Genomic DNA, 23,955 nt, shown 5'->3' with positions numbered 1-23,955 from the left:
TATCCATTTATAATTTTGTCTTTGGGCTCTTTTTCCATGTAAATTTCCATGGCCTAGATACCAGAATTTAACAAAGAAACAGACTGTCTTTTGTACATGCTTGGAAAATACATTTTCAGAAGTCCACTCTAGTCATTCAGCCTGTTGAGGTAAAAAATAATAATAATAATTAATTCAGTGAAAAGTTCTCCAAACCAATTGAATTAACTAAATCGATTGTGTGACTGAATTAGGCCAGTAAATTTAGTCAAAACCGTAGACTTTGCAACTCAGTGTTAACACAAAAACCTTGAGTTGGCAAAAGAGATTGAAATACGGTGGCATTTCTTAGAGAGTGTCAGGAAATAGGAAGGCCAATTTAAGACTTGTATCCTTAGGTTACAATGCAACTAACTTATTCCAGAGGCTTTCAATAGCCTGCACATAGGCCTTGCCAAAGATAAATTCTGGAAGAGAGTGTCAATTATACATTGGCTGTTGAAAACTCTTTGAAATTCTGACCGTGAGTTTCTTCACAGAGCTAGACAAAAAGTGTGTGGGAATGTCCCAAACCAGCTGTTCCCTGTGCTTTTTCCTGCCTAGAATGTACTGTTTCTAAAGGCACAGACTTTTAATAAGAGCGTTTCAAAAAGAAAAGACTGAAGGAGATACATAAGCTTTCGTGTCCCTTTGTGGCTTATTATACATACAGTGCATGCTTATTGGGTAGCAAAGGACTGCTGTAGAGAAAACAGTGGTGAACAATGGTCAACCCTCTGTCTTGTTACTCATGAATGGCCCCACATTTATTTATACCTCACTGGTCTCCAAAACAAATCCTTATTTTAGTCACACTTGCCACTTCATGGCCTTTAACACCTGCTATCAAATAATGGGTCAGTGTTTTTACATGTAATTTTAAAATGAATGAATGCTGAATAAATGAATGAATTGTAACAGAGATATATAATGATTTCTTGCTTCCTGTTTATCTCACAAACCTTAAACTCTTTTTAAAGTATCAGCATGTAGCCTAAATGCTCCAAGCCCAATTGAACTTTCCCTTTTTTGAAACCCTTTAGCACTTGCATATCCTTATCAACTGGTATAACAGTACTAATTACTATTATTGTTAGAGCTAACACTTATTGAATGGTTAGCATGCACATAGCACTGCCTTAAGCCCATGTTGTCATCTCACTTAATTCTCAAAACAACTAGCATAGTAGACACAAATATCACATTGTACAGATGAGAAAACTGAAGCTCTAAGAGAGTGAGTATTTTGCCCAATATTCCATAGCTATTAACTAGCAGAAGGGAGAACCAAGCCCCAACAGTCCATTCTAAGACTTAACATGTTTAACCACTAAACTAGCTGCCCTTCATTTGCTTTCCTTTTTTTTTTTTTTTAATACATAGTTTGTCTTCCTGATTAGATCTTAAGTTTCTTAATTCTCTCCTTGTCTTGCACAGTGCCCTTAATAGAGCTAACCACAGTACAGGTCACTAATACATACTTGATTGATTAATTATTGATATTAATAGCTAGTATACTTCCTTTCATTTAATTATTGTTCTGGCGATAGTTCTTAACATCCAGATTCCTCAGAGAATGGTATGATGGAGTTCACCAGCTAAAGTGTATTTGTGTCATGTTAATTTTAAGCTGGAATAGCCATAATGATGAAAATAATTCACGGTTTCATTGGTGAATTTTTGAAGTGATGTATAAATATTGCTTATTTACATCACATTGGAATAGCTTGAGTTAACTCATTTCACTGCTGTCCAAAAGGAATCTTTGAGTTTATCATCACTTCACTGGCCAAATGCAAATGCTTATTTTCTTCTAATTGTGCTGCTTACTTATACAGATGAGCCAAATTTGGTTGGTTTCCTGATACAGCATAAATTTAATTATGTTTTCCAAAAGCAGTGGTAGTCTCTCACAACAAATTAAGTCAATCTTGAAATCTGTCTTTTTCTATTATTGACTAGTAGCCCAAATTACTCTAGCAGCCTGTTAGAAGCAAATGGTATTGCCAATCAATTTAAAAATCTATTGATTCCCAAAATAGCATTTGTAGTTTATAGGCTTACTGGGCTATTTCATTTCTTTCATCCATAGCTAGTCTTTTTCATTTCAAATTCGGCACATCTAAAATTAAACTCATTATCTTTGCTCCAAAACATATTCCTCTTCCTTTATTTTCTCCCTGTTTAACTAGGCCACCATTCATCCAAGCCAAAAACCTGCAAACCATTCCCAACTTTTACCTTTCCCTCATCTGGAAGTATACGTGATCACAGAATGCTGCTATTTCCACTCCAAAATACTCTCAAGTCTCTCCTTATTTATTTGTGCCACTACTGTAGCTGGACTCCTCATTCCTTGTCTTAACCATTGTAATAGTCTCTCCACTATCCTCCCTGACTCCTATTTTGCCTCTTTTCCATTTGCCACATTTAGTAAAACTCAAATTTGTGTGTGTGTGTGTTTTTTTTTTAAATTCCCATTTAGATGATTATTCCATGTGTTTCCCATGACCTAAGAATAAATGCCAAACTTCCTGGCAGAGCAGAGAAAACCTATATGATTTGGCTTTGGCCTACCTAAGACATCTGCCTCTACCCCATGCTCCAGTTACTTAAACTGGAGAACCTGGCAGTTCTTCACCAGTGCCTTCCTGTTTTAGGCCTCAATGCTTTCATTCAGGCTGTGTTCTCTAAACAAAATACCCTCCATCCATTCTACCTTTTTCTTTCCAGACCACATTTTCAAGAGTATCTTACTCTTCTCTAAGTACAAGTATATCTTGTAAGCATCTTTCTTAAGGCTTTTATTACACACTATTATGATCACTTATTTACATCTTTTCTACTAATTGACAGCTTTTGAAGATGGTGCTCTATGTGTTTCTGATACTTATATACTCGGATAAATAATAACTGTGTTAAATAGTTAAATAGTTGGGTTCCTTTCTTCTTCATATGTTGGTATTTTCGAACAAATCACTTTTTCTTTGAAATAATTTTGCTAATTATGGATTTACATGCAAAGTAAAACAATATAGAGGAGACCCCTCTAAGTATCCTGATGTTCTTGCCTGTTCAGCCACGATCCCTATACTTCCCAATGCAAACATCTTTTAGGGGCTATATTGAAGATATCTTTCTTTTATATTCTATATTGCATTGGGGAGCTAAGTGTGTTTTTACATGCGTTTTCACTGGAAGAGAAAAATTAGGCACTGTAAATATTGTGCTAGAGGCATTGCTACAAAGCATAACTACACTTGAATGCATATATAATTTGGCAAGAGCACTCCTTTTGCTGGTATTGGTAGAAGAATTAATGAGTTTCAAACATTTCTTTTTTAAAAAAGTTTCAAAAACACCATTTATAAGATAATAAATTGCAATTAAAATGTATCTGGATAATCTGGTCTATAATAGAAATGGATTTTTAAGCATCTAACCTCAGAGATAAACAGGCAACACTGAGAACTAAGAGCTCACATGTTTTCTAAATGACTCTCAGTTTTAATTACTGTCACTCTCTTCATTTTGTTGGTCTTTCAAGAGTCAAATTGAATACTCATGCTGCCTGCTTTGTAACATATACGGATATGTATAGGTTAAAGAAATGCCAATTAAGTAAACAACTCATTTTCCAGTTTAATAAATAAGAACCAAATGAAGGTTACGTTATATTAGTTGTAATCTAAATGTGTTGTTTTGCAAATATGAAGATATGTTTAAATTATAAATGCATAGTGATGCTCACAAGAACATGTTAGATTTAATAGATAATTTTCCCAAGGGGTTTTCATTTCCAAAGAACTCATGAGAAAGTTTCACTGAATGTAGCCATCTGAAATATATTTAATAAATTTAAATGATAATAATCAAACCAGGTTTCTAATAAATATCATGAAAAATATATAGGATTTTATCCATAACAGAGCCAAGAGCTTCAACTCAATACCATTTTGGCTTCACTTATTGACTTTTCTCAAAACTCTATTAAGCAAACTATTGACATTCACATTTTATTCAAAAGAAAACTGAAATGAGAGGGGGAATAAAACTTCAGAGTGGATAATTATAACACTGAATTTCAAAACCTGTTGTCTTAAGACCTCTATAATGAATTCTATACTTCTCCTCTAGGGAGTCACGTTCAATTTAAAATTGCATATCAAGTTCAACAAGCATATGACTCCTCTTGATCACAGCAATTAAAGACCAAGAGGTTGTTCTTTGTAGAAGAACAAAAGTATAGCCACTTATTAATGAAATCAAGTTTTTAGATTAAGTTTAGCAATTAGATTTCACTAAAAAACAAAAACAAAAATGACTCACGAGAAATTTGCACTGGACTAACTTTGAACTTTCTTTAACATTAATGGCTAATAGACTGAAAGAGGCAATAAAACAATATTTAAATTGCTGTTTGAAAAGTCAAATTATTTAAATTGCTACAATATACAATGAATAATCAATGGAAATTAATTGCTATTATAACAAATAATGATTAGAAATATTTTCAAAATTTATCAATCATTAAGTATCATAGATCATCATAACTAGAGTTATTCTCATTGATTTCTACATATACTTTATACATTAAGTTAGGAGCTAAGTTGAATATTTAAAATTGAAATAGAGAACTGAAAACTAAAAAGAATCAGATGAAATGTAAAAGCAATAGAAGATATACAAGTTGTGTTAAATCCTAATAAGCACATTCTGTTGTCGTTTTTGTTGTTGTTGTTGTTGTTGTTGTTTTCTTTGTTTTGTTTTGTGGTTTTTTTTTTTTTTTTTGGTTTGGTTATTCCTGTCATGAAATTGGATGAAAAATTCCCATTTTTCTCCAAAGTCTTTTGGCATCTATGACTATCATGTGCTTACTGGCAGCTTAAATTCTATTTAATAAAATGGCAAAAAAAATATTGATGGCTAAAATATACTGCTGAATTAGCAGACTCCACTTAACCATTAATTCTTTATTTTTGTACTTATTATGCAACATCATTCTGGAATAGAAAAGCTTTTTTTTCCCAAAGCCAGCATGCTTTCCTCCACAACAAATTATACTCCAGGTTCTCACTATTGATAACATATATTTAGTTACAAGATGTGCATGCAATAAGCAAAAATTGATTTGCGTGACTTGAGGCATAGTGAATTTTTAATAAATTTAGTATAATGAATATTTATCATCAGGAGAAAGAAATGATTTGAAAATAAGATTGATAATATAACACAAATTAAGATGAATAGCAGGTAATCTATTGTTTCACTATATTCAGCAACTAGAAAATCTAAATTTTAGCTATCAAAAAGTGGGGGGGATGGTATATGGTTTACTGTACAAATAACCAGATAGATTAAAAACTAAAAGAATCGGGATCCCTGGGTGGCGCAGCGGTTTGGCGCCTGCCTTTGGCCCAGGGCGCGATCCTGGAGACCCGGGATCGAGTCCCACATCAGGCTCCCGGTGCATGGAGCCTGCTTCTCCCTCTGCCTGTGTCTCTGCCTCTCTCTCTCTCTGTGACTATCATAAATAAAAATAAAAAAAAAACTAAAAGAATCTATTGTTTCTCATAAAATATGCAGAATATAAAATATTATTAATATTATCTATCATTACCTGATTTCTACAGCAATGTGGAAAATCTTGTGCTCACGAAATTCCCTAACATTTGTTTGCATTGTCAGGGTTAAAGGAAAGAAAGATAGATAGAAATAGAGATAGGTAGAGATAGATAGAGATAGAGATAGATAGAGATAGAGATATAGAGAGAAAAGAGGTCTAAGATCTGTAAGCAATCAGGTCATTATATGTTTTTCAATATATTTTTAGTTATGTATTCTGAATTACAACAACAACAACAAAAATGCCATCAAAGCAGACAAAATCCACAGATGGATGCTAAAATTACTGGGCAAAAGTTTAAGAGAAATAGAATGTTTGCATAGTCTCAAAGTATCTCCCTCAGGGTATTTATTAACTACAAAGGGAAAAATAGTCACTTGTACAGTGCAGAAACACAGCACACTTACCAAACCAAATCCAACAAATTAAAATCACCAGTAATAAGACACAACATCATTTATCGTCAGATGTAATGCACCAAGAAGAGCATATCACTTCTGGAATATTCTTGGATAAATGCACTACCTCATCCTCATCATAAGGAGACATCAAACAAATCCAAATTGAAGAACATTCTGCAAAATAAGTGATCAGGGGACACCTGGGTGGCTCAGTGGTTGAGATCCTGGAGTCCTGAGATCAAGTTCCACATTGGGCTTCCCACAGGGAGTCTGCTTCTCCCTCTGCCTATGTCTCTCCTCTCTCTTGGTGTCTCTCATGAATAAATAAAATCCTTAAAAAAAAAAAAAGTGATCAGTACTCCTTAAGTATCGATGTTCTTGGTACCTCTAAGTGTACTAAGGCTATATAACAAATAGATGTAAGGTGGAATCCTGGATTGGATTCTGGGGTGGAAAAAGGAAACGCTGATAAAATCTAAATAAAATAGTAATTCGGTTAATAGTATTAAACCAAGGTTACTTTCTTTTAATAATTGTACTATGATAATGTAAGATATTAATGTGAGGGGACCTTGAGTGAAGAGCATACAATAATTCTCTCTAATGTCTTTGCAGTTCTTCTGCAAAATTATTTCCAAGTACATTAAAAAAAAAAACCCAGAGATCCCTGGGTGGCACAGCGGTTTGGCGCCTGCCTTTGGCCCAGGGCACGATCCTGGAGACCTGGGATGGAATCCCACATGGGGCTCCCTGCGTGGAGCCTGCTTCTCCCTCTGCCTGTGTCTCTGCCTCTCTGTCTCTCTCTGTGTGACTATCATGAATAAATAAATAAATAAAACCTTAAAAAAAAAAATCCAAGTGATTCTTTTACTGTTGTTTACTTATAGTAAAAGCAAAAATTCTTACCCATGTCTCATTAAAACATATTATAATGGAAAAAATAGCATTGAAGGTTTTGAAGAGCACTTGTGAAGTTTTCACTTACCTTATTTTTTAATAATAAGAAGTGATTATTTGGTATGCAAATTTGAACAGCTTTCTACATGATCTTACAGTAAACTTAGGGAACATGTTTGACATTTTCTCAACTTGAACCAATCTGTAGAAATTGAATAGAATGAGAAAACACCTGTAATTTATCTTAAGCTATATAGCGTTGTCCTATATACATTAAAACTAATGTATTCCTTTGGCAAATACACTAATTTAGGATAAACTTAAAAATAATAACTGAATATAGTAAGACAATGCTGACTATAGATTATGAAGTTCTTAAAACTTTAATTTGTTCAGAACAAAATTAGGATGTTCTAGTTCACATTTTCTTACTTTTTGAAATAGCTCTGAAAATTATGCTAGCAGCAGCCTTTTGGGAGATGGTTCTAAATTGAAGTCTGGTTGATTCAGTGTTTTTGAGTGACTGTGGGCAAGACAATGTACTTTTCTGTGAAATCGCTATTTGCGTTTCAGTTTCTTTATGTGTAAACTGAAGTTGATTTGTTAGTTAACATTGAATCTGCCCCGGGAAACTGTGGTGACATGTTTGATGAAGGATAGGGGATGGATTTTTTTTTTTTTTAATCATTGGTAGAACAAATATTTTATTTTATAGTTTTAATCAGATGACATTGTCATGCAAAATAATTGTCATGAAACTTTCTATAGCCATATTATCCAATTTCTCAGCTTTAATTAAGTGATTATTTAACAATTATAGTATATCTCCAATGAGGGCAATACATGGTAATTATGGAAGCATCTCGTAAAGCTTAAACTATCATACAAAAGGTGTTTTATTTTTGTTTGTTTTTTTATATTACTCTTCATTTCTATTGTAATGATTATTTCAGTTAAATATATATACATATATGTATTCTCTTGAAGTTTTCAGAGATTTTTTTTCAGCCTTACACAGCTTTAAACAACATAAAGTTCAGTCCCTCTAATCTTGCAAAAAAATTCAAATATCTGATTGCTACCACATTTAATAAACAGCTAAGCCCTACTGTGTTCCAGGTCAAATGGCTATCATTGGGGACCAAAGGGCATAAGACTAGGCCTCTCTTTTAAGAGCCCGCAGCTTAGTTTCTTACGCTTGTTTCTTGATATTTCTCTGAGCGAGCCCTGTTTTGTGACAAGCAGGACACATTTTGTTTCCTGATGGCTGCCACTCCCTCCCTCCCATTTCTCCTGCTTAGATTTCCTCTCCCCAGTCCCATGCACCCCATGAGATCAATCACCCAGAGGTTCTGCAGGGCCTGACCATCACAATCCTCAGCAATCTCTTCATTTCTACACTGAAAAACTCAGCTTGCACTACTGTATGAGAACCTGCATCTAGGCTTCAGTATGTCATTTCAGCTTCCCAGAAAGAATGTCAGCAATCCAGCATGGAATTCCACCTCCCCTCCTTTTCCTATTCTTTTTTTTGCCTCTCTAAGCAAATGTGGGAACCCATACCGAACTAATTTTAATTTGTGGGCAAGAGCATCAGAATATGATTCATTCCCCCCAACCCAAATGTGTTTTATCTGACTTTTCTTCCATTTACCTCCCCCTTCCTTTCTCACACCCCAAAAGAAAATTCTTCATTATGAAATTTCCTCCTGAATTTTTTTCCCATGTTGATATAATTCTATAGCATGAAGCCAATGATAGGTTTATTTTGTGACGAGGAGCATGATCAATCCCTAGTATCTCAAGGCTTGTTTGCTTTCCAGCATTTTTCACATCACAATGCCCAAGAAAATGATGATATTTGAATGGCACACTGAAGTAAATAGGAAGCCACGTGCCCTGGCTTATGCATCTGTCAGGATGAGGGTATTGATATCATAGCACAACTATCCAGTTGCTAGTACAACCCAATTCACTGCACTAATTAATTGTGCAAGGTGATTATAGGGCAGCATTTCTTCTCAAATTCTGTAAGTGATGTACTTCCTTTTCCTTGATGAATCATTTTGCAGTTATTCCTTTTACTTAATATCTGGAGACAGTAGTGTAAGATTTGAGGATATTCTGCAGTAATGTGGTTAAATAAGCTTGCGTATTGTAAATAAGCAAATAAAATTGCCCACACATTAACTCTATTTGTCAATTATTTGAGCCATTCACTTAAGCTCAGACAAAATAGATGGTTAAGCAGGGGCTGCTTGAGACATCGCTGTTCTTTTTCTCGTTTATTGTTCCACATAGCTCACCATCATGAACACTTCATTAAAACACTGACAAGACACTAAATTGCCAAATCAAATATGGTCCTGGATAACAACAAACAGAGACCTCTGTTGAAAGAGAAGAGAGAAATTGAGACGTTAGACACTATGTTGACTGCTAGGAATGACATGTGTCCAAAATTCTTTGCAGTTCCCATTTTTTTCCTAAAAGGCATTTTATTACTCAAGGATAAACTTCCATTAGATGAGTGACATATAAAAGGCATTTTGTTAGATCAGAGACAACATCATATGTAAATATTTTCTGAAAATTATGTTTTTTTTTCCGAAAATTATTATGTACACAATGACAATCATGGTAGTAAACTTTGTAGATAAGATTTCCCTAACTTTAAAACATAGTTTCAGGACTGTAGAAACTTTCATTTTTTATTTGTTTTTTTTAAGATTTTATTTATTTATTCATGAGAGACACACACACACACAGAGAGAGGCAGAGACACAGGCAGAGGGAGAAGCAGGCTCCCTGCAAGGAGCCTGACGTGGGACTTGATCCCAGGATCACACCCTGAGCTGAAGGCAGATGCTCAATCGCTGAGCCACCCAGGCATCCCCAGAACTGTGGAAACTTTTAATGTAGTGGAACAGATAGGATGTACAGAGATGCATAGTAGCTAGCTATATAAAGCTAATTAGGGATGACACTAGAGCCATATTAAGTGGTAAAGGTAAAAAGGAATGCAGTGTTTTAAAGAAGGAAAATATCATTTGTAATGAGATAATAAGGAAAGTTTCTCAGAGAATTTAATTCAGAGATCAAATTAGATGTAGCAGTACCTCAGTGTACTTCTTTTACCCCATTTGTATGACATTCCATCCTCATTCTTAAAAATTAGCAAGATAGCCAGTGCTAAGAATCAGTACTCACATAATGCAGCTTTACAACAATTGAAAAATTGAAAGAAACTAAAAATATCTTTCTCATTCTATGAACATGTATAACCAATATTATGTCCTTCTAATAACTTGAAGCCCTTTGTTCACCCAGTGCTTTTTGTAACACTTTACTACATGTTAATAGAAGAAGCTCTCTGTTATATTATTTCTCTGAAGATAACAATTATGACATTGTCCCTGATGAATAGGAAACCATGCTGATAGCTTGCAATTAAGATGCATCATCAGAAAAAGAAAAATACTGTTTACTTGACAGAGTTAAACTTCCAAAAATGAAAGAACTTGATTTAATTCTTTCTGGGTTTTTCTGTATTTCACAGTTATAGGTTTTATTTTTTGTTTGTTGTTGTTTTGTTTTAGAACAAAAGCACAAGTTCAGAAATCATTAACACATTTTAATAGCTTTTGAAGAATGAAGAAATATTGCGTAAAAGAGTAGATCGTTAAAGTAAAACAAATGACAAAGTATTTTTCCTGAGCTATTTAAAAGTGCAATGAATTCATTTCACACTAGGTACATAGCCTTCCTTTTCATATACCTTTACCATGGCACCCACATGTTCTTTTTTTGTTTTTTAGACACATGTTCTTTAAACCTACAATCTATAAGTTTGTTAAACTATCTTTAAAAAATTATTATCTTATGTTCTTGAACTTGGATGCTGTTTACTTTGTTTGACCTAGGATGCTAGGTCAGTAGTTCTAAAATATCACAACAACTATTACCATTAATATTTTAAGCAGTTCTGACCTTTATTTACATAATCTATTCTGACTTATAAAGCCTTTTATCTTTTATCTATGGTGTGCTACTTCTATTTCCATCATTTATGACCTTTAATTTTAATTAAATATATATAATTAGAATTAATATATATTAATTTATATATTAAATATATAAATATATATTTATATTATATATATTTATATATAATATATAAATATATAAATATAATATATATATAATATATAATTATATTATAAATGTAACAATGTGCTTCACCTTTTTGTCTTTCCAAATAAATGGTCTTAGCCCTAATTGGCCCAATATACCTATTTTCCTGATTGGAAACTAAGATTTGTTCAGAAGTAATGCAAAGAGAAAAAGAAATTATCAGTTAATGACATGCAAAAGAGAATTACAGAGGAAGGTGTGGGAGAGCATGACCTCAACAGGAAAAAGAACCATAAGGACAGGGACATACGTAAATGACAACAGCTTCATGCATATGGCAAAAGCCTATTATTCCTACCGTTGGTCTGTTCTGAAAACCGTACATGCTGACAACAGCAGTGATGGTGGTGAGACATGCAGGCCTGCTATGCCAGTTCTCTTATCCCCTGCAGCCCCCTGGTTAGTGCTTCTCTGAGATCTGGGCAGATAGTCACAGATGCAACTTCATATTGCCCCTCATGTGATTGGTGGTTTCTCTCTCTCTCCCTCCCTCTCTCCTTCTGTCTCTATAGAGAGAGAGAAAGAATTCATCCTTCCTCTGCCTTTTTGTTCTATTGGAGCCATCAAAGGATGTTGTTTAACCACACTGGAGAGAGTTGATCTTCTTTACTCAGTTTACTGATTCAAATACTAATCTCTTCTGGAAACATCTTCACACACGTACCCAAGAAATAATATTTTACTAGCTATCTAGGCATCCCTTAGCCCAGTCAAGCCAACATATAAAATTAACCATCACAGTGACCAGTCAGACAAAAAAATTACATCCTGTATTTTCTCAATTACATGAATCCCAGAAAATGCAAACTAATATATAGTGACGGAAAGCAGATCAATGATTGCCTGGTGCCAGGAGAATGAGTAGAAGAGGTTATAAAGAAGCACAAGAAAACTTGTGGATTGATGAATATCTTCACTATCTTATCTATAGTGATAGTCTCATGCATGTATACATACCAAAACTTTTGAGATTATTACATTTTAAATATGTTTAGTTCTCTGCATGTCAATTATATGCCAAGAAGCTGTCTTTAAAAAGAAGATGGGCATTCAGTTAATTCCTGAAAGAACTGCAAACAGAACCCAGGTCTCTGCTCTTTTGCATTACTAAGGTACACTGTGACGTCCTAAGTTTAGATTACATGATCCAGCCAAATATGGATTTAGAGTTGATTCATTTCTCAAATATTATTAGAAATGAGGCCCACTTTGATTATACAGACCTCCCAAAATATAGCAAAATAAACCCCTTTCCTATATACCAAGTTATTATAGAGTGTGGCCTTACAAATATGGAACTCAAAATCTTTTGCAGAATTAAGTAAAGAAAGCACAGAATCTGCATTTCTGACTTTGTGCTTCATTAACTTGTTTTAGCCTATTTGATCAGTTGAGAAGATTGCCAACAGGTTAGTTATTTGATTTTTACCAATTGACTAGTAGGGAGATCTTATAAAAATGGTTCCTCAGTGATAAAATAGAGACAGTTGAGCTGTAACTGTCCTAAATAAATTAATTCTAATTGGGATTTATCAGTTAGAAGTTTGAGGGTCAATAACAAGATAGAAGTTCCTTCCACTGACCTTTATATCTATCAAAACAGAATATCTTAAGATATGAGAGGGCCCACTCCTTATATCCCAGATATGTTTTAAAGTCTGTTTTATTAACTAGCAGGAAAATAGTAAATCTACTGAATCTAGTGCATGAAATTAGCATAATAATTAAAGTCTGACCTTAGTGTAGGTCATAGAAATTGTTTAATCTCTTTATTCATCTGTACATAGTGAGAAAGAAAGTGGCCTGTGGAGATACTAGTAAGCTGGGATCTATCAAAGCAACCATGTTATGTTAAAATAACAAAGTTAATTATGCTTGCAGTTTATCACTTTTTTGATGGTGTAAAGGTTAACATGATTTGTTTTTCTTTTTCCTCTCTTCTAAAAGCTTACATGTGAAAGAACCAAAAATTACATAAAAGTTTCTGTATGAAAGATAAATATCTCTTTGCTTTTTTATTAAGAGTTTTTGTTTGGCTCAAAAAGTGATAGCATTAGGCTACTTTCTGGCAAAACAACACTAAAATATATCTTATAGTTTCAGTTTTTCTTTAGGAACACCAGCCCTCTTTCCTATCATATGAACCATAAAACTTTATCTCGGCCTCAGAGTGAATATTGAAGTATGTGATTTGATTTCTATACTCGAAACAGTTTTCGCTTGAGATGAGATGGCTAACTTCTCTATGCCCAGACAGTGGAGGACATTGCACAAAACAAAATTAACTACAGACACTTTTCTGTTAAATCTTCCAAAAGAATCCAGTGCTTTCCATCTGGTTCCACATGGTAATTCTGAGAATAAAATTGGAGAAGGATGTATTTACCATCAATGCAGAGAACAAACTAAAGAGCCCATGCCTGTCCATCTATTCTTCCACACACACCTTACTATACAATCTCTCAAGCTTTGAATTGTCACAAGTTTCTAAGCTAGAGATTTAGGATAAATATTTTCTTCTGGATGGCTTATGCAAGTCTCTCTGAAGAGGGAAGCATGCCATTCTTTAATTTGTATCATACGGGATCCCTGGGTGGCTCAAGTGGTTTAGCACCTGACTTCGGCCCAGGGCATGATCCTGGAGTCCTGGGATGGAGTCCCTCTGCCTGTGCTTCTGCCTCTCTCTCTCTCCCTGTGTTTCTCATGAATAAATAAATAAAATCTTAAAAAAAATAAAATAAAATGCAGATTAAAAAGGCAGGTAACTTAGGAAAAAAAATATTCTTTTAAAAACAAACAAACAAAAAAAAAGGCAGCCCCGGTGGCTCAGTGGTTTAGCACCGCCTTTGGCCCAGGGTAGATCCTGGAGACCCAGGATGGAGTCCCATGTTGGGCTCCCTGCATGGAGCCTGCTTCTCCCTCTGCCTGTGTCTCTGCCTCTCTCTCTCTCTCTCTCTCTCTCTGTGTCTCTCATGAATAAATAAATAAAATCTTTATAAAATAATAATAATAATAATAATAATAATTTGTATCATACTCATTTTCTAAGACAAGAGAAGAAACATGTATTCTTATTAGAAAATAGAAAATACAAATGGAATTCCCATTGAATTTCAAAATTCCTTTAGCATTTAAAATTTGTTTAAATAATTGCTTTGTGTAACTGTGTGTTTGTTGTCTCTGTACCATAATAGTTTGCAAGTTCCAAGAGAGTGTGTTTCTGCAATATTATATTCATAGCCTCTAAGCACAGTGTATGAACATAATGGGAAATCCTTAAATACGTCTTTTAAAGAGTGAATTACTGAAACTAACCAACAAAATACGTTTTCACCATTTAAATAGTGTCTTTCCCGGAGATTAATACCATTGAGACTTTTAGATCCATGGATTCAGAAAGCAGGATTTTAGCTATTAGGAGTCAAGCCCTAGATATTTCCAGAAAACCAAAATAAGAAAAATGAAAACAAAACAAATATTCTTAAATCTTTAAACTCAGAATTGTATTTTGAGATACAGAAAACTCTAGTAGAAGAATGAAATAGTCAATAGAGTGCATATTGTTATATGTATAGGTCCCTAATACCCATGTGGCAACCATCAGTTTGTTTTCTGTTTTTATATGTCTAATTCTACTTTTTGCTTGTTTATGAATTTGTGGGATTTTTTTAGATTCTACATATGAGTGAAATCAGAAGATATTTGTCTTTCTCTGTCTGACTTATTTCGCTTAGCATAATACTCTCTAGGTGTCCATCCATGTTGTCACAAATGGCAAGGTCTCATCCTTTTTATGGCTGAACAATATTCCTCTGTGTGTATGTGTGTACCATATCTTTTTTATCCATTTTTTTGTTTGTGGACACCTAGACTGCTTCCATATCTTGACTATTGGGAGTAATGCTGCAGTAAATATAGAGATAGATGATAGATAGATAGATAGATAGATAGATAGATAGATAGATAGATATAGATTTTAAAGATTTTATTTATTTATTCATAAGAGACACTGACAGAGGGGCACAGACATAGGCAGAGGGAGAAGCAGACTCCCTCCAGGGAGCCTGATGCAGGATCAATCCCAGGACCCCGGGATCATGACCTGAGCCAAAGGCAGATAGCAAGAAATTCTTCCAAAACCCAGAAATCTAAAAGACAGACAGATGTGAGAATAAGCAACAAAGTTGGAAAAGAGTAAGTAAGTGATTGCCTGGTATTTCATTGAGCAAAAATACAAGATGAACAGTTTAAGTCAAAAGAGCATGTTAGCAAGACCAGCCATTAAAAATACTGTGAAATAGTTTAAGATCTCTGGAATATGTCTTCTTCTGGCCACCATCATTGATATCTTAGTTTATTACCCCTGAGCATCATTTTTCAAGGAATGGTTTATGGACCATAATGATCTATCAGAACCACCTGGGTGTGTGTTTAAAACTGAGGCTTCCTAGATACCAATCGACATCTACTGAATGAAAATGACCATGGAGAGGTCTAAGAATCAATGATTTTAGAGCCTATAGAAGCATTGTATCCTCTATAAAGTTGAGAAGTCCTGTATCAAAACCTTCCTTGCCAGGGCCCTCATCAAGGTCCCTATTACCAAAAATTAGGTTGAATCTTATTCTCCTACATAGACATTTCCTTGGTAAAATTTTCATTGTTTCAAAAACTAAAGGATCAAAGTTTGCTATTCAACACTTAAGCCATTATGATGTATTAATTGAAGAAGTAATAGACTTTTTTTGTAGTAATTGACTGTGGGCAATCTTCTCTTTATCTTAATATTCTAATCTTGATATTCTAATACTTCTCTTGGCTAGAATTTGAAGATGGGAAAATGGAGCATTGGGTGCCTGATGGGAATATGCTTGCAACAAGATGATCATTTCTGTATGTCTCAAAACACTCCATGTAGGTGGCCACTAACTCTGCCTGTGCAAAGATCTAACCCTAAAAAGAGCAGGCTAGGTATAGTGTTCAATATAATGAAGGCAAAATGGAACCAGCAGCTTTTCCTTGCAGTTGATATACTTTTCTAACTTATGCAATGTCCTTATGTTAAGGACATTCTGTTTAGTTTGTAGCATTTCAGTGTCTGTTGGAAGGAATTGAAATAGACTTTATGCATGGCACCCTCAGACTATTGGAAGATATATGCTATGTACATTATATTAATACTGTCACAGAATCTGTAGGGAGTGAAAGCCTTACAGAATAATACAAATAACAATTAGGAGGAATTGCAGTGATGGACAGACCAAACATTTCCTTTCCCAGTGTCGGCAAGTCTGAGAAGCCTTCAGGAAGCACTTCATGAATATAATAACAGGCCTGCCTGGAGAGAGGCAGCTTCTACAGTGTTTGCATGTCAAGCATCCTGGTTTTTAATTACTATAAAAGTATGCGATATAGTCTTCAGATGATACATCAGAATATTGGATAATGCCACTTGGGTTCTAAATAGTCATGAAAAGATAAAATTATTTCAGAAGGTAGGGGACACTCCTGTTCCATATAATCTCATCATTTTAGGAAGGCATACTGGTGCCATCACTCATGTTACTATTCCATAGAATTTTCCCAATGTAGCAAATAGAAAACCACCACACCAGCCTCTGGGGCTATGTGTCTAAACAGCCCACAGTTAATTACTGAGAAACTTTAAAGCACAGAAAAGTAGAGGCTATTAAGACTAAGCTATAGTTGAACAATGTCATGGAGCAAAGCACTATTTACATTTGCTAAATGGAATGACACCAGTTTCTGAAAAAGGAAAGAGAAATTCATGTGCCTAATTTGTTTTTAGATTCAGGCAGTCCGTGCAAAACTGAAGCTGGGATAAGGAAACTATCTGGACAAAAATATAAATAAGAAATAGAATGAAAAACATACCTCATTGTCAGTTCTTCTGCGAACCTTTTATTGAACCTCTTCTTCCATGATGGGTTAGGAATTTTGTCTTTGTTTTCAAAGAGTCCTGAGATGCTTTCTATTCTGGATTTGTCACTATTTGCTGAGGGAACCTAAACCAGTCACCTGATGCCTTGTAAATCTCAATTTCTTTATCTGTAAAATGTAGATAGTGAAAATATTAGCGTAAAAACTGGCAAGAATGAGCACTAATTTATTTATCTGGTGATTACACTCATAATAAGGATTCCGTACTACATAAAGAACCTTGCAGTGTTATTTTAAGACAAACATGGGTGCACACATACACAATGATTTTGAACTTTTTGAGGTGAGAAACTTTTTTTATCAGTTTTATTGGGGTATATTGACAAAATTTTATATATTTAAGGTGTACAATGTGTTGATTTGCTATAGTATACATTGTGAAGTGATTACCACAATCACACTAATGAACACATCCATCACCTCACAGAGCTAACTTTGCGTGTGTTGTGTATGTGTGTGTGTGGTAAGAATACTCACCATCTACCCACTTAGCAAATTTCAAGCATACAATACAGTATTATTAACTGTGGTTCCCATACTGTACTTGAGATCCTCAGAGCTTGTTTATTTTATACCTTTATGTCTATATATCCAATTTTCAGGCCAGTGCCTAGCATGTAATTAAGACAGCATACATTTTTGTTGGGTGTATTAATGTATGGTCTCCCTGTGGTTTTGGGACTTCCTGTTCCAGTATATTGGAGGACCCTCATTGCAAGTCATAAACAGCCAACCACTTACACGGTATCAGCTGGCTTTCTGGGGAGCCCAACTATCAGACATTCACAATGATGTGATCCAGTGGCCAAGGGTCCTGCTCATAGTGCCAAGCCTCTCACCTCTTCTAATGCCTGTTACACATTACCTTTGTAGGAGGTCTCTTCTCCTTCCCAGATGGGTTTTAATATTTCAGTTGGGAGAACCCCACCCTCTTAAAAACCCAGACCAGTTAGTGGTAATAGGATATGACTTAGTTGTGGCACTGACTTACAAAGATATGAACAAGTCATTTCATCAGTCTTAATATTCTTGTATAATGTAGAAAAGAGGAAGTATTTGATACCTTCCTAGTTATAATGCCTTTGAGTAAAGGAAGGCAACATGGGCAATTGTTAAGAGGCCAGAATTTGCAGACAGACAGACTTTAAGGCTTTGATCCTAACTCTACAACTTATTAGCTCTGTTATCTTGGTAGCAGGTATGGTCATTATTTCTGGCTCTTTCTTTAAACAATGCTTCTGTTTCTTCATCTGTAAATTAGGGATAATAATACCTACAAGAAAGAATGTCTGTGATAGTTAAAGTATATGAGATGTGCAAATAGTTTAGCTTGGTGCCTCGCTCTCTTAGGCTCTCGTCACCTTCCACCTCTCAAAGGGGATAAGGGCAGTAGTTAGGAGGCATTCATCCAGTTGATATATTTGTTGAGCATCCCTGTATAACAGGCGCTGTTCTCTCAATGCTGGGATAAAACAGTCTGCTTTGTTGGAGCAATTTTAATGATAACTGTATTCCTTAATATAAACTACAGGTATACTTGATAGATTCCATTGTGTCTTTAAAACCTCAAATCTAATTAAAATAGAAATTTAATTTAGGGTGAAATCAAAGCAAAATCAAGTGTAAGTGATGGTTATAATTTATTGTAAGATATTCATCAAGGCATTGACTAACTTTCAGAGAGTGAAGTTGTATTGGAGATTTTTTAAAGTTGTGGAATCAGGAAGAAAAACAAGAGAGAGTAAGCACCATAATTTGTATTGATTAAATAATAAACCAGTAATTTTTCTTTAGAAATATTTAAATGACACATAATTCCTAATATGCAAAAATATATTCCCAGATAGGTTTGTCATTTATAAAGAGATCTTTGGTTCTTAAATTCAAAATGATTTATGTATCTTAAAATTATAATATTCTTAATATTTTATGTCACAAAATGATTTTTAAATAGACTTATTCCATTTATCAAGATAACCTCCAGACTATCAGTATGCTACATATTACAAAACAAGTGATTTTTAGGCTTCTTGAATCAAAAATAGCTTACTTTTTTTTCTTGAAGGACATTTATTATTATTCTCTACATCGCAATAAAATGGATCAAGTAGTAGAGCTATCAAATAAACATACTTTTTTGTGCAGCAAAAACTATACCTATTAAACACAATGAAGCCTTTGTAATGGGTAAATCTTGTAAGATATGTCGAAGAAAATGAAAAATAGTTTACTACATCAAAAAGTATGCATTGGCAAGAGAACGATTGCTTATATATCCATTTACAGTGCAATGGAAACTTGAAGCAGTGTATTGTTGATACATTTAGCATTTGCCCTTCTTGATAGAACCAGGCAGCCATAGCTCATGTCATCCTTTATATGTGTTACATAAGACTGGTGGGAGAAAAGGAGGCCTGGGAAAGGGCCAAGAGTGCTGATACTGAGTGGTGAAAAGGGGAAGCAGATGCTTCCTACTACCACCCTTGCTAATAATCCACATGAGGCTATCTTTTGACTTTGTGGTTTATTCTTCACTTATCTATTGCTTGCCCACTGTGTTAAGTACTGTGCTTTATGTATTCTGGGTAGTATGAAATTATACAGCCTGTTCTCAGGAGGCTTATACAGTTCTGAAAAGGAGGAAGAAAGCTTTTCAAAAGTGAACATCATATGGATAGTTAGGAGATAAAAAGAAGCACTTTTATTCATGTGTTCAAAGGGGAGCTGATGTTAAATCTGGACCTAGAATCTGGCAAATTCCATTGAAATTACTGACGATGGCACAGAGGAAATAGCAGCAAAGGCTCAGAGACAGGAAGGTGATGAGACTGAAGAGATATTAGGGAATGGAGAGGGAAGGAATTTCCAAAGAATCAATGTTTGTGAATGATGCTGACAGAATAATTGCCAAGAGATAAAACTTGAGTTCAGGAGAGACATATTTCTAGAAGACATTTGTATTAAGAATAATTTAGGTAATTTTTCTTCCCATTACATAAATGTACTCTCCAAAAACAAAAACAGCAAATGGATTTCCAGTAAGTTAAGAACTTTGGGTTTATAATTAAAAGACCTATGTTTGTGTCTTGATTTAAAGCTTACCAGTTATGTCACATGGGGCAGATCATTCATCCTTCTGAAGTGAAGAAACACCCCCCCACACACACACCCCCACTCTTATCTCAAATAGGGTCATTTTGAGTTTGAATCAAATGAATTTACACCTTAAATAAGGTGTGAATATTTTCTGGACCCTGGGATAGACAATGCAACTGTAGGGTTTATAATATAGGACAAAATTAAGTGAAACGAAGATCCAGGCTAAGTGGCCTGCTCGTTGAACCAAAACAAAGGCAACACACAACAGAAATGAAAGAAAGTCTAAGACTTGATGAAAGTTTAACAATGGAATAGTCATTTTTGTATCTTTTTTCAGAGTTCAAATGCATAGACTAAAAGCCTCTCCTGAGGTGGAGAAGGAGACTCCTGTCTACTTGTTAATTTACTGTCATCTGAGATGTGGCTGCAGTTCATTGTGACTATATAGAAGAGGAAATCCAATAACATGGTTTACTAGTCCAGATTCTGCCACTTAGGGCCTCAATAAACCTTACAGCCTCTTTCTTTCTCTCTCAATTGGGAATAATAATAGCTCAGAGCTGTTGTAAGGGTCAACAGATTATCCTTGTGATTTAAAGGAAGATGAGAATTTCAAGTGTAAAAGAGTTAAAAAGACATTCAATTTCCTTGTTCTTTTTGAGGGCAGAATGCAGAACGCTTATCTCATGTCTATCCTTCAGCTCCGGCTGAGTCCTCGTCAGTATGAAGCAGAGTCACCCACCACTTCTCCAGGAGAAGGAAAGGGCTTTACAACTCCACATCCAACCTATCACACGGAACAATAAATAATCATTTAAGAACTGCCTGTCATGAATGTGGCATCAGTCTAGTCCCTGAAGAGGCTACTGAATAAACAAAAAGTGAAGATCCCCTGTCCTGTGCCACTTATTCCATTATGAGAGACAGATAACAGATGCTAAGCATAACTAATTATATACTCTATTAGAAAGTATGGAAGTTCAATGGAGAAAAATGAAGCAGGGCTAGGGAAGGGAGGGTAAGTGTGAGTGATGTTGGAATGAAGATTTGAAGGAACTCAGGAAGCAAGCAATGCAGATATCTGAGATATCCCAGGCAGTGAAAAGAACCAGTGAAAACCAGTGAAAGGCCAGTGATCCAGGAACTGTCTGGCTCGTTAAAGTATCATCAGGCGGTAGTTGTGGCTGGAACACAGTGTGGGGCCTGGGTGATAGGAAGATGAGCTCATAGATATTAAGAGTGGGGACAGATTATGTAGGCCATTCTAAGGATTTTGATTTTTATTCAGAGAGATGGGAAACTATGAGATGTTTAGTTGTTTTTGTTGTTGTTGTTGTTGTTGTTGTTTGTTTCTGAAGAGTTTTAAATGAGATAGGAAAGTATATGTCATAATTAGTGGATAAAGCATGAAATAAAACTAACAGAAAATATCAGTCGTGTTTGTTTCTGGATGGTTATTGATGATGTCTCTTCCATTTGATTTCTTTCTTTCCAAACCATAGAAAAAAGGAAAATATCCTCTAGGATTGCCTTTTTTCTCTTAAACTAATGAACAAGTGAATTAATTTCAATGGTGACTGACATCTCTTATAATAAATAGATCTTGTCTCAAGTGTAAATGAGATAATGTTTTTGGTGAGAAGTGTTTTTTGTTTGTTTTTGGCTGTTACTTTATTCACTTTTGAGCTTGGGTAGAATGGTGAGGACCTGGGGGCCGTGGTGTAAATTTCCCTTCAAGTAATTAATGGTGATAATTAATATAACACAGAATTCTTGTCTTTTCAGTTTTGAATAACCAAGAGAAGCAGAATAGGCTACTGAATATATTTAACTATGCATTTATGAACAAAATTATTTACTTAGGTGATAAATTAATTTCACTTTCCACTTACTAACCTCAGTTCACATGTTTAAATGGAGCAAAGACTATATAGAATGAAGAATATTGGTACTTCTAGAACTTTATAAACTCCTGTTTCTCTAAATATTCACTTATTTATTTGTCTTTTACCTTGTGACTGTCAGATCATTTTCATGACTTCTAGCTGCAATTATATTAGTACAGATTGAGTTGCTTTGTAGATATAGAGGTTACTTTCTCTTTTTATTAACACCTCTTCTGCTTCTAACTCAAAAAGGCTATTTATTTTCTCATGGGTGGGATTTGAGTCAAAGAGTGACATGATTCAACTTTAAGGTTCAAAAGCATCATTTTGATTTCTTGTGTTGGGAGAGGCTTGTAGAGTTGGAGAGAGGGAAGAATAGACTCAGGGACACCATCTTGGAAGGTATTTCAGGAATCCAGGAGAGATACCGGTAACTCAGGTGAGGGTGGCAGCAGTGGAAAAGATGAAAAATGATTAGACTCTGGATATATTTTGATGATAGACTGGGCAGATTTGTAGTGGTTTTACCTAAACTTTCTTAAGCTTAGAGGTCAGTACCTTCCCAATTTTTTTTTGTATTGGTGATTAGATTGAAAAGTGGTGTAAGTTATTTTACCACATTTATATGTCAATTTACCCTCAAATAATCACGGGTCTAAGAATTCCTTGTCTTCTTCCTCCTTTCTTACCTTCTTCTTCTTTTGAGTATATTTTCTTTCTATAAACATTGGTATCAAAAATAAGTGTCAATTTATAAGTTTATACTACTACAAATCTAAAATTATATATCAGCTCTATTTTTGTGGTGGTTAGGTGAAAGATGATATCCTAGCTTTCAGAGTCCCAAATGTCCTAGTTCTTGTCTGTCCTCTTTATTTTCCCTGTCCTCCTAAAACAAAAACAAGTCTTTCCCATTCACAGGTATTTGTTCCCAACAAGATGCCAAAATGTAGCCCTCAAACTAAGTCACACCAATGTAGCTTTTTAGCTGTTAGCAGATATTTTTCATTTCAGTTGAGTTGTCATTTTACATCCAAACAAGCACTGCATCCTCACCAAGAGGGGCTGGTTCAGATTTTATTTATCAGAATTTCTCTAAATACATTCTTTTTTTTTTTTAATCAAGATTTTTATTTTTTATTTTTTTAAAAGATTTTTAATTTATTTACTCATGAGAATACACAGAGAGGAGGGAGAGGCAGGCAGAGGGAGAAGCAGGCTCCCTGCAAGGAGCCCGATGTGGGACTCGATCCCAGGTCTCCAGGATCACACTCTAGGCCGAAGGCGGCACCAAACCACTGAGCAACCCGGGATGCCCTCTAAATACATTCTGATTGAAAACCATATACTCCCATCCCTAAGTTATAGGTTAGAAAAATCTGGGTTCCAGAAGCAATGGCTTTTCAATATGGAAAAAGGTGTTGAAAGAGTAAATAAAAATGCATCAAATGAAGTCCTTTTTTGGTTCTTTATTAAAGCATGAAAGAAAGATTAGTGTTTTTTCATCTTTGTTTTCGTTCTCTGAAAGAGAAAGGAGAAGAAAAAGAGAAGAGAAAGTAAAATGAACTATATCTTTCCCCAATGCTTGCTACTTTCAGAAGAAAAATATGGATAACCAGATCAGTCCACTTTAGTGTTCAGTCATTGTTTATTGCTTCTTTTAAATTGGCCAATACACCACACATCAAGCAATCCCAGTTTTCCAAACTTTCTATTTTACATCAAAATCTGACATGTTTCCCCAGCTTGCAAAGGACTTATATTAATTTGACCTTTCCTGCTCTTTTGTTCCTTGCTTTGTTCTCCCATCTCCCCATGTTCACTTGGTTGCACAGTGTGAAATGGACAATAATTTTTGTTTCAGCATCATTTG

The 23,955-nt window shown here is 34.8% G+C and overlaps 1 protein-coding gene across 22 annotated transcripts in view; it reads left to right on the top strand.

Moving 5' to 3' along the window:
• The window catches only part of NRXN1 (neurexin 1), a 1,110,252-nt gene that overhangs the window by 349,657 nt on the left and 736,640 nt on the right, over nucleotides 1-23,955 (top strand). The window lies entirely within an intron of this gene.

This window comes from Canis aureus, chromosome 11 (assembly GCF_053574225.1).
Source record: "Canis aureus isolate CA01 chromosome 11, VMU_Caureus_v.1.0, whole genome shotgun sequence".
Lineage (NCBI taxonomy): Eukaryota > Metazoa > Chordata > Mammalia > Carnivora > Canidae > Canis > Canis aureus.
The sequence above is the reverse complement of the archived record's forward strand: the minus strand, read 5'-3'. Positions and strand labels throughout refer to the sequence as shown.